This window comes from Dreissena polymorpha, chromosome 11 (genome assembly GCF_020536995.1).
Source record: "Dreissena polymorpha isolate Duluth1 chromosome 11, UMN_Dpol_1.0, whole genome shotgun sequence".
Lineage (NCBI taxonomy): Eukaryota > Metazoa > Mollusca > Bivalvia > Myida > Dreissenidae > Dreissena > Dreissena polymorpha.
Genome location: NC_068365.1, coordinates 69,955,287 through 69,969,171, shown reverse-complemented (window position 1 = coordinate 69,969,171; position 13,885 = coordinate 69,955,287). Strand labels below are relative to the sequence as shown.

The window sequence follows — 13,885 nt, the reverse complement described above, 5'->3', positions numbered from 1 at the left end:
GAAAACACGATTGTCATGAGTTCACATATAATTTATAGTACAATGTGCTTACATGTGTATTGTGAAGTAACAACTAAAAAGAAAATTGTTGACATTTGTAACGGAATAATGAATTCGCCATCAAATTTCGATCAGACAGACACGCGTAAATTTTAATCATGCAAGTCAGCCACTGATTGCACTTAATAAGTTGTTGTAAGTCTGTCTGGTTGAAAGCCGAAGTCGGAAACTATACTCCACAACAGTAAAATGTTTATGTTCTTATCAAGGCTTGATATGTATTTATGCTTTTGACTTACTATATGTTATTGCATCTGATTTGTAAAATGTGTATTGTGTATTCAGGGGTCGGCCTAGAGTCAAATTTCAGGGCAAAGTCACTTCTCTCTTGACAGGAAATTAGGGAGACGTCAGGACGGATCAGTGAGAAGTGACATTTGCTGCTAGTTATACATTACTTGTATCATATAATTGTTATATGCGTGCATTCTATAAGTACTTCATATGTTTATGTTGTATCCCATGAATACACATCAAATAAAATAATCTTAAGTGTTTTTATTGTTTATTGTTGCTTCATAGTCCATATTAATAATATTTTCAGCTTCACCCTCATCACCTACTGCTCACAAATGAAGATTAGAAATGTATTATGCTTGAGTTTTTCAAATAGTTGACATAAATATGGTTTAGAATATAACTTTTTACAAACGCTACAAGATAACAGAGCATCTTACATAATAGTGAGCATTGATTTTATAATAACACTTTCGCAATGCCAATCATCTATCATATATATATATATATATAGAGAGAGAGAGAGAGAGAGAGATAATTTTAGGCATTGCGAAAGTGTTACCATGTTTACATCAAATAACGTCACAACGCGTGATTTAAAATACACAACCTCACTGTAATTCCAAACACGTGTTTTCGTAAAAATTAACTGGCCATTGCATATGCATATGTAAAATAATTACGCGTTCTGTTCATTGCTATTTAAGATATTCTTGACATTGAATTGTATTAAAATTTGGACTGGATTCACGATTATGCGTTAATATGTTGACACTTTTTGAGTTATTCTCCAGTATGAAATACACACTGGTAATGTACCAAATTATGGCCTGTACGATAAATGTCGTTTATGTTCCAGGGCTTTAGATAATGTTTGGGGTATATTGGGTAAATTACCCCCTACTTTTGAGCTCAATTGTTTTTTTTTTAAACTCAATTGGGTAATTGAGGGAATGACATATATAATATAATTAAAATCTACTAAGGTTACTATATTATTTATACAAATGGATTTCAAAAAAGTAGTGTACATAACAACAAACAATTACGAGTGGCCATTTTGATTATTTCAGAAAATGAAAGTAGAAATCGTGCCGGTCTACGAATAATTACAATAATACCCCAAATATTGACAACCGCTGGAAAGACTGCTTTCTTTTCTTCATAGGACGGCATATAAACTATTTATCTATAAACTAACAATCTAAAAAATACGCCCGGTGTTCGTTAGAATTGCGTTTCGTGACGCAATGGTTTTTACGGGAATTAAGTTATTAAATGTGTATTTTCGTTTTTTAACGCTTTATTTTGAATTTAATAACGCTTTTGGTTATTTTAATTGCGTAATAACGCAAATACGCTTGTTATCTATAGCCTAGTGTAAGTTTCATAACCGCCAGTTTGGTTAAAAATGACACAACAATGTGATTTTGTACCAATATTTATTGTTGTAAAGTTTTATTGTAATCAGTGCTTAACTTTATAAGAGCTTGAAAAGTCAAACATCGAAACGTGGCCATAATCACCCACACCACCAGTATGTAACTTATCATATAGCTAGTCAGTTTATGTTGAGAACGACACAAACATAGCAAAAGTAAAAAAAAAATACTTACATTTGTGCATGTCTACAATGGTTTGTAGTTTTTTATAGTTGCAAATACAAACGTGAAATGATCGTTAACATTTATTTTCCTCCATAAAATGTACGCTGATGTTGTTATTTGTTTGCAATAACTGATAATTGGAAACATTCGCACGTTTTCTTCTGTACAGTAGGAATTAAATAACAAGTAGGTGCAATTTGTGATAATTATTTTTTTTAAATAAAAGAAGTCCCCGTAAAGTGCGAAGAGTAAGATTACAATGAAACTACAAAACTCTTTACTCAATATCAATCAATAAACCCACCCGAACTTCAATGTTAATCAGTTTTTGTTATTATTTTTTAATTGATGGCTTTACACAGGATGAGAGCTTATGCTGATTGAAGTTGCAAAAGACCACATGTGGTATGTTATAACAGATCTGATTGGATAGTCACCGTGTGTGGTATGTTATCACAGATCTGATTGGATAGTCAATATGTGGTATGTTATCACAGATCTGATTGGATAGTCAGCTAACTGATAGCTAATCAGAGACGTTAACAATGTATTGGCAAATCTGATTTAACCAGGTCAGTTACAGCTGGCGCAGTCTACCGACTCGCCAGCGTCATTGACAGGTATCTTGCACTTGAATATCCTCGTGTATTGATTTGCTTAGTCGCTCCCTACTGTGGACATGCGCGTGTTATCTACAGTTTGCAAATGGATTTACTCTGAAATTAGTGCGAAGTTTTTTTCTCCCCTTCTGTATTTAAAAAGCGAAGTTTGCTCCCTGTGGATGAACTTATTTTGCCTCAGTCGCCCGACCCTGCCTAGCAGCGAATTGTTTGCCAAATTTGGAAAAGTACCAGTCCCAGCCCAATTGGTTAAAAAGTGTGCAAAAAACTGAAAATTGGAAATTTTTCATCGTGAAGGCTTCAGATTGGGAATTTGGTGTATTCGATTTTTTTGCTCACAAATACTTTTAAATTGATAACTAAGTGTTGTCAAGTTGACAATATTATATTTACTTAGGTTCAAGCCATAGGGCTGCATAGGTAAAATAAGTAAATGTTGCATTTAAAAAAATTGTTTTAAACCTGTAGTTGTGATTTTTTTGGACAGCAGTTGGGAAATTTGCATTTTTTCACAATTGGGAAAATACCGTTTTCCGGAACTTTACACAGAAGGAAACAAATCGTTGCAAAGTTTAATGAAGGATGGAAATAAATGAGGCCACTAGACTCTATACAAGTTTTACTCAAAGTATATAGTTACCCAGTTTTTGATACTTTGTGACCAAGTTTTACACTCAAGCAATATGTAACAAGGATACTAATCTGACCAAGTTTCATGAAGATAGGGAAAAACATGTGACCTCTAGAGTTTTCACAAGCTTTTCCTTTAATTTGACCTTGTGAACTACATTTTAATCTCAGGCGAAACAGTCTGTAGATAGTCTCAACAAATAACCTTTAGAGTGTTCACAAGTTTTACTAAAATGTATTATAACAAATACTACCATTTTCAATGGACATTTACTGAGTTAAAATGGAAGAGTTTATAGACAAATAAGGCACAACAGACAAATGGGGATCATAAAAGCTCACCCATAGCTTTGTTATGCGCAGGTAAGCTAAACATGAATATTATGCATAATAATTCAACATATTTATCTTAGAAATTACTGAATGATATTCAGTGGAATGGACGCTGTCATTTTAAGAAGAACAAATCAACCGAACTGACGTTAGGCTAGACACACGTGTTAAAATGAAGCGCAAATAAAGTAGTTATAACCGTACCTTAATACTTATATATATACATTTGTAAATGGTATTAATGTATAGAAAAGCACATTATTTAAACTGTGGTTTAAACATTCCATGGGTTCTTATTATCAAATTGACAGCATGTAACCTTTATGTCAGGACTTCTTGCTTGAGAATCTGTAAGCTTTAAGAGAACCCTTACCTTTTGAACCTGAATAATAACAATTTATTCCTATACAAATAATCTATTTCAAGGAAAAACACTAAGTACTATGACCCTCGTACATAGAATTATTGGGGGAGAATAAGATTAAAAACATCATATACAATTGCATTTCACTACAAGAATTTAGCCCAAAAACATTTTCAAGGGTACTTCTTTGAACAACTCAGGTAATAAGATTTAAGCAGAGTTTGCTTTTAAAAAGCAAAGTATTTGCAAAACATAATACCAAAAGTGAAAAATATACTCTGTGGCGTTACACGTATCCTTACAAAGGGTGTTTAGAAATCTGGAAGAAATACTTTTTTTCATATTTTGTCTCAGTATAAAAGTAGCATTTCAGAGGTAATTAGAACCCAGAAAATGTCTTGTTTATACATGTGTATGGAAATTGTTTGACCCCTTGAATGTCTATGTCGGATAATTCTCAGTCTTTGGGCACAAAAGAGCCTGTCGGTACAAGCGGTGAACTCCTTGTCAGCAAGCATCAGTCTGCATTATATACTCTATTGCCTGTGATCTGAACAATTGTGAACAATTAAAGGTTTTCTATTTACATCTTAAATCAGTTCTAGGTCATTGAAAGTGTTATCAAACATTTTTTTTATCTAGATAAGTGATCAAGGGCTCAAATAGAGCTGAACATCGTTCGTTTGTATTATTAAAATATCAGGAAACATTTTATCATAACATGTACTGGCCCTTTATTGGCCATGTAAAATTACTGGTGACATACCCACCACATTTAAATCAGAGTATGCAAAATCACAGACTGTTCATATGTAACCAAGCTGATAAAGTCAATCACATATTGTAGCTACCGGTATCTTAGTTTGAAGTAAATGTTCAAAGTCAACAATCTAGCTTAAGATGTTTCGACAATAAATGATGTTGACAACCCAAAATGTCCTATGAACGTTCTAACATTTAACCTGTTTGTTCATGTCAGGTGATTTTATGACATGACATTATTCATATACGTGAAGTGAATGTAAGATAATTGAACTATTATCTGACTTTATCTATTTTTGTTCCATTTATAGAACATCGGATGATTAAACTAATTGTACTTTGTCCTAACATGTGATATACAGACAAAGATTGCACAATATTTGTCTGAGAAGTAGTTAATATTAGTGTGTATGCAATCTTTGGTTTGATTTTCATATCACAGTGGACACACTGATCCCACGAATAAAATAGAACAAGCTAAGTTGTTCTTACAAATTCAATAAATGACATGTGACTGAAAAATGGCCAAAATATTTTTGGTTTCATGTTCATTTTTAAACATAACTGTTATTACACTATACAGTATTTTGTGATTGCGCAAAAGTTGAAAAAAATGTTTTCGATAGATTTTATAGATTTTCCTATGATCTAGAAACTTTTTTTTATAGAAGTAGTTTATGTTATGAATTTTGTTTTGTTATCACTTTCTGCAAGACGACTAAATGGTACTAATTTTGCTAATTAAACGTTTGGAATTAATATGTACAGTTTTCCATTTTATCGCTTAATGTTTTCACTTTATTTTAGACCTCTGTAAACAGAATGTTGTAACACGATTTTGAAATAGCTGTTGTTACTTGTAATTCATACTGCTTTTTAGCGCAGATAATTGGTCACAAATTCTGTATAGGTACGTTGTGGCGACTTTAGATAATGTCCAAATATATCTTTGTGCGTTACTTAATTTGACGATAGTCTACAAGTTCATGTTGAAGCAATACATGTATGACCGTTAGGCGATAGCATTCGCATGTTGTTTTTTTAAAGTTCATTTTGAATTATATGATTTATAACGGTAACTTTTTCTTCCGCCGACTTTTTTAACCAGTCACGCACTCGAATGACTTTTGCCGCTTATTTTAATATGAGTGGTCCATAAATATAAAACACCATGATAAGTATCAGAGTTCCATCATAGTTCCTTAGTGAATAGTATGGACATGTGACTTGCAAAAACAAGAAGTACGTTGTTGAATTAGGAGTTTCCATGATGAGTTACGTTAAATGTCACATTGTAACAGTGTACCGAGAAAAGATGGACATATTTTTAAAATGTTTTTTCTCATAGTCGAAAAGCTTTTTTTATAAATATTGTTTCACTTCTGAAAATAAATAACACTAACAAAATTTCTTTTATTTCTATGACGATTTAATTTATCCCACAACAAATATTCATTTGTGCAGCAACGATTTCTCAGTCAGTGTGATGAGTATGTTGACATCAAATAATGTCAAATAACGGTTAAGAATGTGATTGTTTGTATTTTTATACATCTACGATTAAATCTGACAGATATCAACATAAAGGTATAGATATATGGAAATACGTATTCAAGTAGCAAGGATAATTACATATCTCGAGAGAAAACTTCATATAAACCCCCTTAAAAAAGGTCGTATCTGGAGTATCTTAATGTTTCTTATGAATTGTGTTAATTGTTTTTGAGAAACTTTCTTTTCTCGATATATTTAAAGACAAAGCAAATTACAGTAGTTTCCAACATAAAAATACGTAAAGTAATGCTAATGATTATCATTTGAAAAATATTTCCAAATTTCAACAGCTTTTAAAAAACGACTGAAGTTTTTTCCTCCTTCTGAAATGTTCTCTAGTTACGACATTTTCGCACGGAGCCGACGATATAATATAATACTTGGAAAATATTTGTTTGTCATATACACACAGTTAATCTTTAACTGCTTCATCAGAAGTACAACCGTTGTATAGCATTTGGTCGTTTACCTATTGCAATGTACCTATTGTCGAACATAAGTTCCGGTTAGAAAAGTACTTTTAGACAACAAAAATTAACACACAATTAACACACTAATAAATTAGATATTAAATCTGGGGTAACTTACTTCGAACGCTCATTTCAGAACAGTGTGGTTTTAAACCTATTTAAGCAAGCTCCAAATATCACACTGGGCCAGATATTTATTATGAAAATAGTTTGCCTCATTGCATCACAACTTATTGCAACACAGTTTTAATAAAATAGCAATACAAGCGATGTTAATCTAAGTTCTATAAACACCTAAAACTACTAAATGTTTAATGAAATGCATACCAACATAATGACACATTAACTGCCTCTTGCCTTCGATGTTTTCCCATGTTAACCGAAACTAGTGATAATAAACATGTATCGTTATATTCATGGCATGTCATTTTATTCAGACGATGGCGAAACGGAGTTCGTATACAGTTTTAACCGATATTCATGTACCTACGTAGACTTTATTTTACAACGCGACCTAGAAATCGTAAACGCTAACTATGGACTTATCATTTGGTAAACAGATTCGTAATTCTATTAAAATACCTTATAACATTACTTACGCTCCAGGAGTAAAATAACGTCATGCTCAATTGTGTTTATTACACGGGTGTTATTGCACTAGTTATATAACTATGCAAATTAGCCGAATCACTTAAAAGATATTCATACGCGCTGTCAAAATAATCAAAACAAACATTTGAAAAAGCTGTCACCGACAAGGTGCAGATTGATGGCCGTTTTTATCTCCATTTAGTTGACGAGTTTAATAAATTCAATACAAAACGACCACCAATGCAAGATCCTATATCTTGAACACTTAATCCGTAATTACGAAAAACATGCTATATTGGGAACTGATACAACTTCAGATTGTTCGAATGCAAGCAAGACGGTTTGGAATATTTTAAAATGGGTCGTCCAGATTAAATTATATATACACACGTTTCTTTCATTCTGTAGTTGATATTGTTTATTTAACTTGATTTTGTATTTAATCTTATTTTGTCTCAAGACTGGCTATTCTCCCAAATGGGTTGTCTAAACAAGTGCGTGATAAACAATATATATACAAATATTGTGAAGAAAAATTTCATTGTCATGAAAAAATAGAATAATGTTAGAAAATTACTTTCAATATATTGTCCTTATAAATGATGTTTTTCAAGACAAAACTAATTGAATTATGAAGGTTTTTTATGGTGAATAATATCATTTAGCACATTCCATATCCTGTTTCCCATGTAATATAATCATTACGAAAATGTGTATCATTCACATGTGTAATATACATTTTAAGCGGCTTCATTGGCTTAGTTGTCATTCGATTGACCAATGTTGTTATTTGGCTGAGATGACGTTGCAACGTCAAATGACGTCACGAAATGTAAACATCATTCGGGATGTATCATTATGTCTGCGTACATATTTATTTAATTTGCTCATTTAAAGGGATCTTTTCACGCTTTGGTAAATTGACAAAATTGAAAAAAGTTGTTTCAGATTCGTAAGTTTTCGTTTTAGTTATGATATTTGTGAGGAAACAGTAATGCTGAACATTAACCATGCTCTAATATAGCCATTATATGCATCTTTTGACGATTTTAAAACCTAAAAATTATAAAGCGTTGCAACGCGAAACGATTGAATAATTTGGAGAGTTCTGTTTTTGTCGTTAAATTTTGTGAAACTACGAAGATTGCTTATATAAGGTATAAAATACGTCAAGAATGTATACTCGGTGGAATAGCTCAGTAGGCTAAAGCGTTTTTACTTCAGGACTCTGGCAGGACTCCAGGGGTCACTGGTTCGAAACCTGCTCCGGGCAATGTTCTTTTCCTTTTTTTAAATTTTTTCTTGATTTTTTACTGGAGCTTTTACGATCCAATGTTTTTATTTATCAATATAAAGCATTTAATGAATAGGTAAAAAAATGCCAAAATCTGTGAAAAGGCCCCTTTAAAAGCATGTGATAAAAAGATCTGTCACTCGTTGTCATTTTATACCATACTTTATTAAACTCGTATAGGAAATTCGTTAGTAAGCTCGCCAAAGGCTCGTTTACTAACAAAATTCCTGAACTCTTTTATGAAATATGGTATGATATGACTACTCCTGTCAGATCCTATATATCTTCATAAATGTAATAAAGATAAATACCTCGACTTATTTTTGTGTTTTTTCTATTTTTTTTATTATTTATGTATTAAGTTGATGCGAACATTTCATTAAACAGATAACGGACAAACATCGGCTCGATAAATAATAATCCAGCTGACAACGGTTACAACAACAGCCGATGGGCTAATGTGTTCGGCCGTATAAACCTAAACTTGTTATAAACGAATGAAACATTTCTCCATAAATACATGTTAACATTTCATTTCAACAATATTAATTACGCAGGTATAAAACAACGCTAGTTAACTAGTTAATATTGTTGAACGGTAAAGTGTTAAAATGTATAATATTTATTTTGAACTAAGACTGTTTCTCAAGCAAATAACGAATTTCAAAAAATTTGCATACACAATTTCCTCTTGTGACATATTCGCATTAAATATGGTTCTTTTGATTACTTGCTACGAATTTCACCCTACAAAGTTCACGTTTATGAACATCGAGATATCAGATGCAACGTTAATTCGAATACAACGTATATTCTTTATCGGGAAAAGGCACAGCAACAAGGTGCTGCTAAGATTTTATTGAAAATATGAGTGGTTGATCGATCACATATTCACTTATAAGTTAAAAGACATTTTGCTCATCGATACATGCAGATAAAATATGTGTACATTGCACATTTAAAGCATATAAAACAAACTTACATTTAATATAATGGTGTATCAAAAATATTTTAAAGCGAAACGCGTGTGGTTCAATAGTAGGCGTGCAGTTTTCGTGAAGTTGTATTTTCCGAAGGAATTTTAAACTTGAAAGGGTAATTTCTTGAATAATAATAGGTGAATAAGTCGTGTCTGTGTTTGTCAAAGCAAGTCTATACCACGGCCGTTAATCATGCACGCCACCGCTTTTTTGAGATGCATGAATGAGCCAATGCAACTTCCGAGGTGGCGCTCAAGCCCGGATGTTTTGAAAAATTTTGGATAATTTTACATGGTGATTAGATTTTTTATGGTTTTTTTTCAACATGTATCGCATTATTTTTCAAATCGGCCGATGTAGTGCACTTCAGCAAAGATTAATTCATTCAAAAAAGGTACAGAAACACACATTCTCAACCCATTTCAAAACGTGAGATCCTTTATAAATTGTGGCATGGTGGAGTTTTTAAAAGCATGTCGAGGAGTTTTTCCTGTGTGACGAGAACATTTCCACACAATTAAATCGCTAACGTCATTATACAATTGCGTACAACATACATTAGATGTTGCATAAACAGAAATATTGGCTTCTTGCCGATGTAGTAGATAATTTAGCATTTTTCCAAAAGAAATGGAGCCAATGCTAAGAAGATGGCGCTAATGATATGAGGTGGCGGCAATGCAGGATGTAATAATTAACAGTTGTATTGCAATGACATCTTCACATGACGTTCATTTGACATTTTGATTCGTTGTCAACGCATATACGAAGGCCCGAATCATTACAGAACCAACACCAAACAAATGAAGATACCCGGTATTTTCCGATAATTTGTTTGCATAATACATATTAAATGTTCTATTCCTACGAAGACGAACGTTTAAATACATCTAGACATTATAAGAACACTATTTTTTTAATTAAAAATGAACACGACTCAAATGTGCTGAAGAAGTAAACTTACAAAAACTGTTAGCCCTGTAAACATAATAGAAACAATTACATACACTATTTCACTTTAAAATAGCTATACCTGTGCATTGGCGCAGACTCTTAGTCTGAGCGCCACCTCATTTGCATTAGCTCCATCTCTTTTTGAAAATTGCAAATTTATTTTTTAGATCGGATAGAAGCAGATGTTTTTGTGCAAGCATTACCTTGTACAGGTTCAAAGCAATCGTTGAATGTAATTAGCGATTTAATTGGCTGGGAATTGGCTCATCTTGGCAAAAGACAACAATTTGCTTTAACAAATTATTCCATGCCACAACTTATAAAGGTCCTCACGTTTCCCAATAGGTTGTGAGTGTTTGTGTGTGTAAATCATTGGATGAATTTATAATCGCTGAATTGCACTTCATTGGTCGATTTGTTTAAATAATGCGAAATATGTTAAAAAACTTAAATAACCTAATCACCGCGTAAAATTATCCGTTAAATTTCTAAACATGCGGGCCTGAGCGCCACCTCTGAAATGGCATTGTCTTATTTATTAATGCACCTTAAATAAGAGGTGGCGCTCGTGATTTACGGCCTTGCTATGTGCTCACACTAACTGTGTTTCAAAAGGAGGATGTTGTTATTTGTATTGATTGTGCCGTGTATAAGTTGTAGCTACAACATGTGTTGTAATGACAAACTGGATAACATGTGGTATACCTTCCATATACAAAAAAATGAAAATCGTCGAATACGTTTACAAACACACAACTTATCTTATCTTAATGTTCATGTGTACATTATATTACATTTATATTAATGCATGGTCTTAATATAACATTAGACATATCCCCATGAGTTAACTACAAATTCAAAATGGCTCTCGCCTGCTTTCAAAATTTGATATCTGAAGAAAAATGTTAATCACAAAATTAATTTGGTTATGTCTTTTTATATGAATACTCTGATTGGGTTAAATGTGCACATTTATTTGTTTTTCTTGCAAATTACATTTTCATCAAAATCTGCGATGAAGAAAGACATAAGGTGGAATTTTAAAACTAGATTTTAAGTGATTCGTTAGCTACTGATGATTTGAACTGGATTATGTGGACGATGATGATGATGATTTAGACAAAGATCATGATGATGACAAAAACCACTACGAGGATGATAATGATGTTGGTGATGATGATGATGATGATTATGATAATGATCTTGATGCTGCTGCTGCTGCTGCTGCTGCTCCTGCTGCTGATGATGATGATGTTGATGATGATGATGATGATGATGATGGTGACGATGATGATGATGATGATGATGATGATGATGATGATGATGATGATGATGATGATGATGATGATGATGATGATGATGATGATGATGATGATAATGATGATGATGATGATGATGACGATGACGATGACGATGACGATGACGATGACGACGACAACGATGACGATGACGATGACGATGACGATGATGATGATGATGATGATGATGATGATGATGATGATGATGATGATGATGATGATGACGACGACGATGATGATGATGATGATGATGATGATGATGATGATGATGATGATGATGATGATGATGATGATGATGATGATGATGATGATGATGATGATGATGATGATGATGATGATGATGATGATGATGATGATGATGGTGATGATGATGATGATGATGATGATGATGATGATGATGATGATGATGATGATGATGATGATGATGATGATGATACCGCGATTTTTTTTTAAGGTATTATTTTCACAACTTACTCGCCATAAAGATTCAATTGCACGCCCTTTGCTTTTAACATTCCATAAGATGCTATCACTAACAGGGAACAGGTGTGATGATAATGGGTAAGGGTTAGGGTTTGTGTCTTTAGTGAACTGTATTAATTACCGTGTTATATTACATACATGGTAAATCTGCAATTATCGGTTGACCTATATTCCGTAAACGCTTACTTAATTGATCGACGTCAATCAAAATCCATATTCGGCACTTAAACCGCCCCATAAGTATTCTCTTAACTGATCGTATGGTAAACACAGCAGTTTTACGAATAGACAGTTACCGGAGAATGTCTCGTGAAGCATCTGTGTCAGCACACATGACTTTGTTATAAGGGTCGACAATTCAATACGTGTGCCATGCTATCTATTATCAGTGTATTAACCATCAACCCATGGGGATTTTTTTGCGATTACGCCTAGAAGTAGTTACATGGTGATCTTTTAAAGTACGGGATACTGATACCTTTAATTTTTGACAATCGCCCTTTCCTTTTGCATTTTCAATTTTAATCGCCAGATGAAAGCTTTAATCGCCATTAGCGATTTTGGCAATCAGAAACGCTAACATATAATATCCTGACTTTGATATAAAGTAAGACAAACTAAGTTTTTAAATAATTAAATTAAACAAGGTGTGACTTATTGTAGATTTGTGTCACGTATAGTTGCATAATCACCGCATGAAAAGTGTGTTATAAAGTGTACGTATATACAAACCACACGTATATGTCAAAAAAATACTACGGAAGATGGCATCATATGTGTCATCACATCGCTTGTTATGAGTATATTATTTCACCATCAAATTGAATGGTATTTTAAAATTTGATAAACACGCAGTGCTCTTTCAACAAATTCAAATAACTCTTTGAAAGTCCTACCATGCGAAAACGGGTGTTATGGCGCGTCGTCTAGCGTAGCTCAAGCCCATTCTGTGCCATTGCGCATTATGGTCAGAAGCCTCGCTGACCGTTATAAATCAAGCAAGGTTTCGGGGTCTCCTTAGGTATCTCCTTACCATATAGCGAGATGCATGCTGGGCTATAGCTACGCTGACCGCATATGGCAAACGACCTATTTTCGCATGACGCGGGTCTTAACAACTCTACGACTGAAGTTCCCAATCGATGTTAAAAGCGGGTTTTAATTGTAATAAAAGTATTATTAAATTATTTCAGAAGTCGGTTTTATGACTAATACAGCATACATTCAGACTAAAAAATTACTCTATGTTAATCCTTTGTATTCGTTTGCTTTGTATATAAAACATACACAATGAATCACTTATTTTAATCTTAAATGAGACACATTCCTTGTATATTTTTTTTTGACTTCGGAAACCATTAACATATCGATGAATACCATTTCCTGTTTAAGTTTAAGCCTATTTATTTCAGCTCGATTACATCGAAAGCCTAAGACTTATTAAGTTATTTTCACTGATTGGAGTTCCTACATGAAATATTGAGAAGAGCGGGTACCAAATAGGTAGCTTAATAGTCACTAGGTGAACATTATATATATTACTACACGGTGACCTGTTGTCGCAAATCATTCACCAATATATAAATAACACAACTTAACACACATCTTAATTGATAAAAATACAAAATTAAACATATAAAAACATTCA

The 13,885-nt window shown here is 33.0% G+C and overlaps 1 protein-coding gene across 1 annotated transcript in view; it reads right to left on the bottom strand.

Moving 5' to 3' along the window:
* The window catches only part of LOC127851570 (uncharacterized), a 44,592-nt gene that overhangs the window by 30,039 nt on the left and 668 nt on the right, over window positions 1–13,885 (bottom strand). The window lies entirely within an intron of this gene.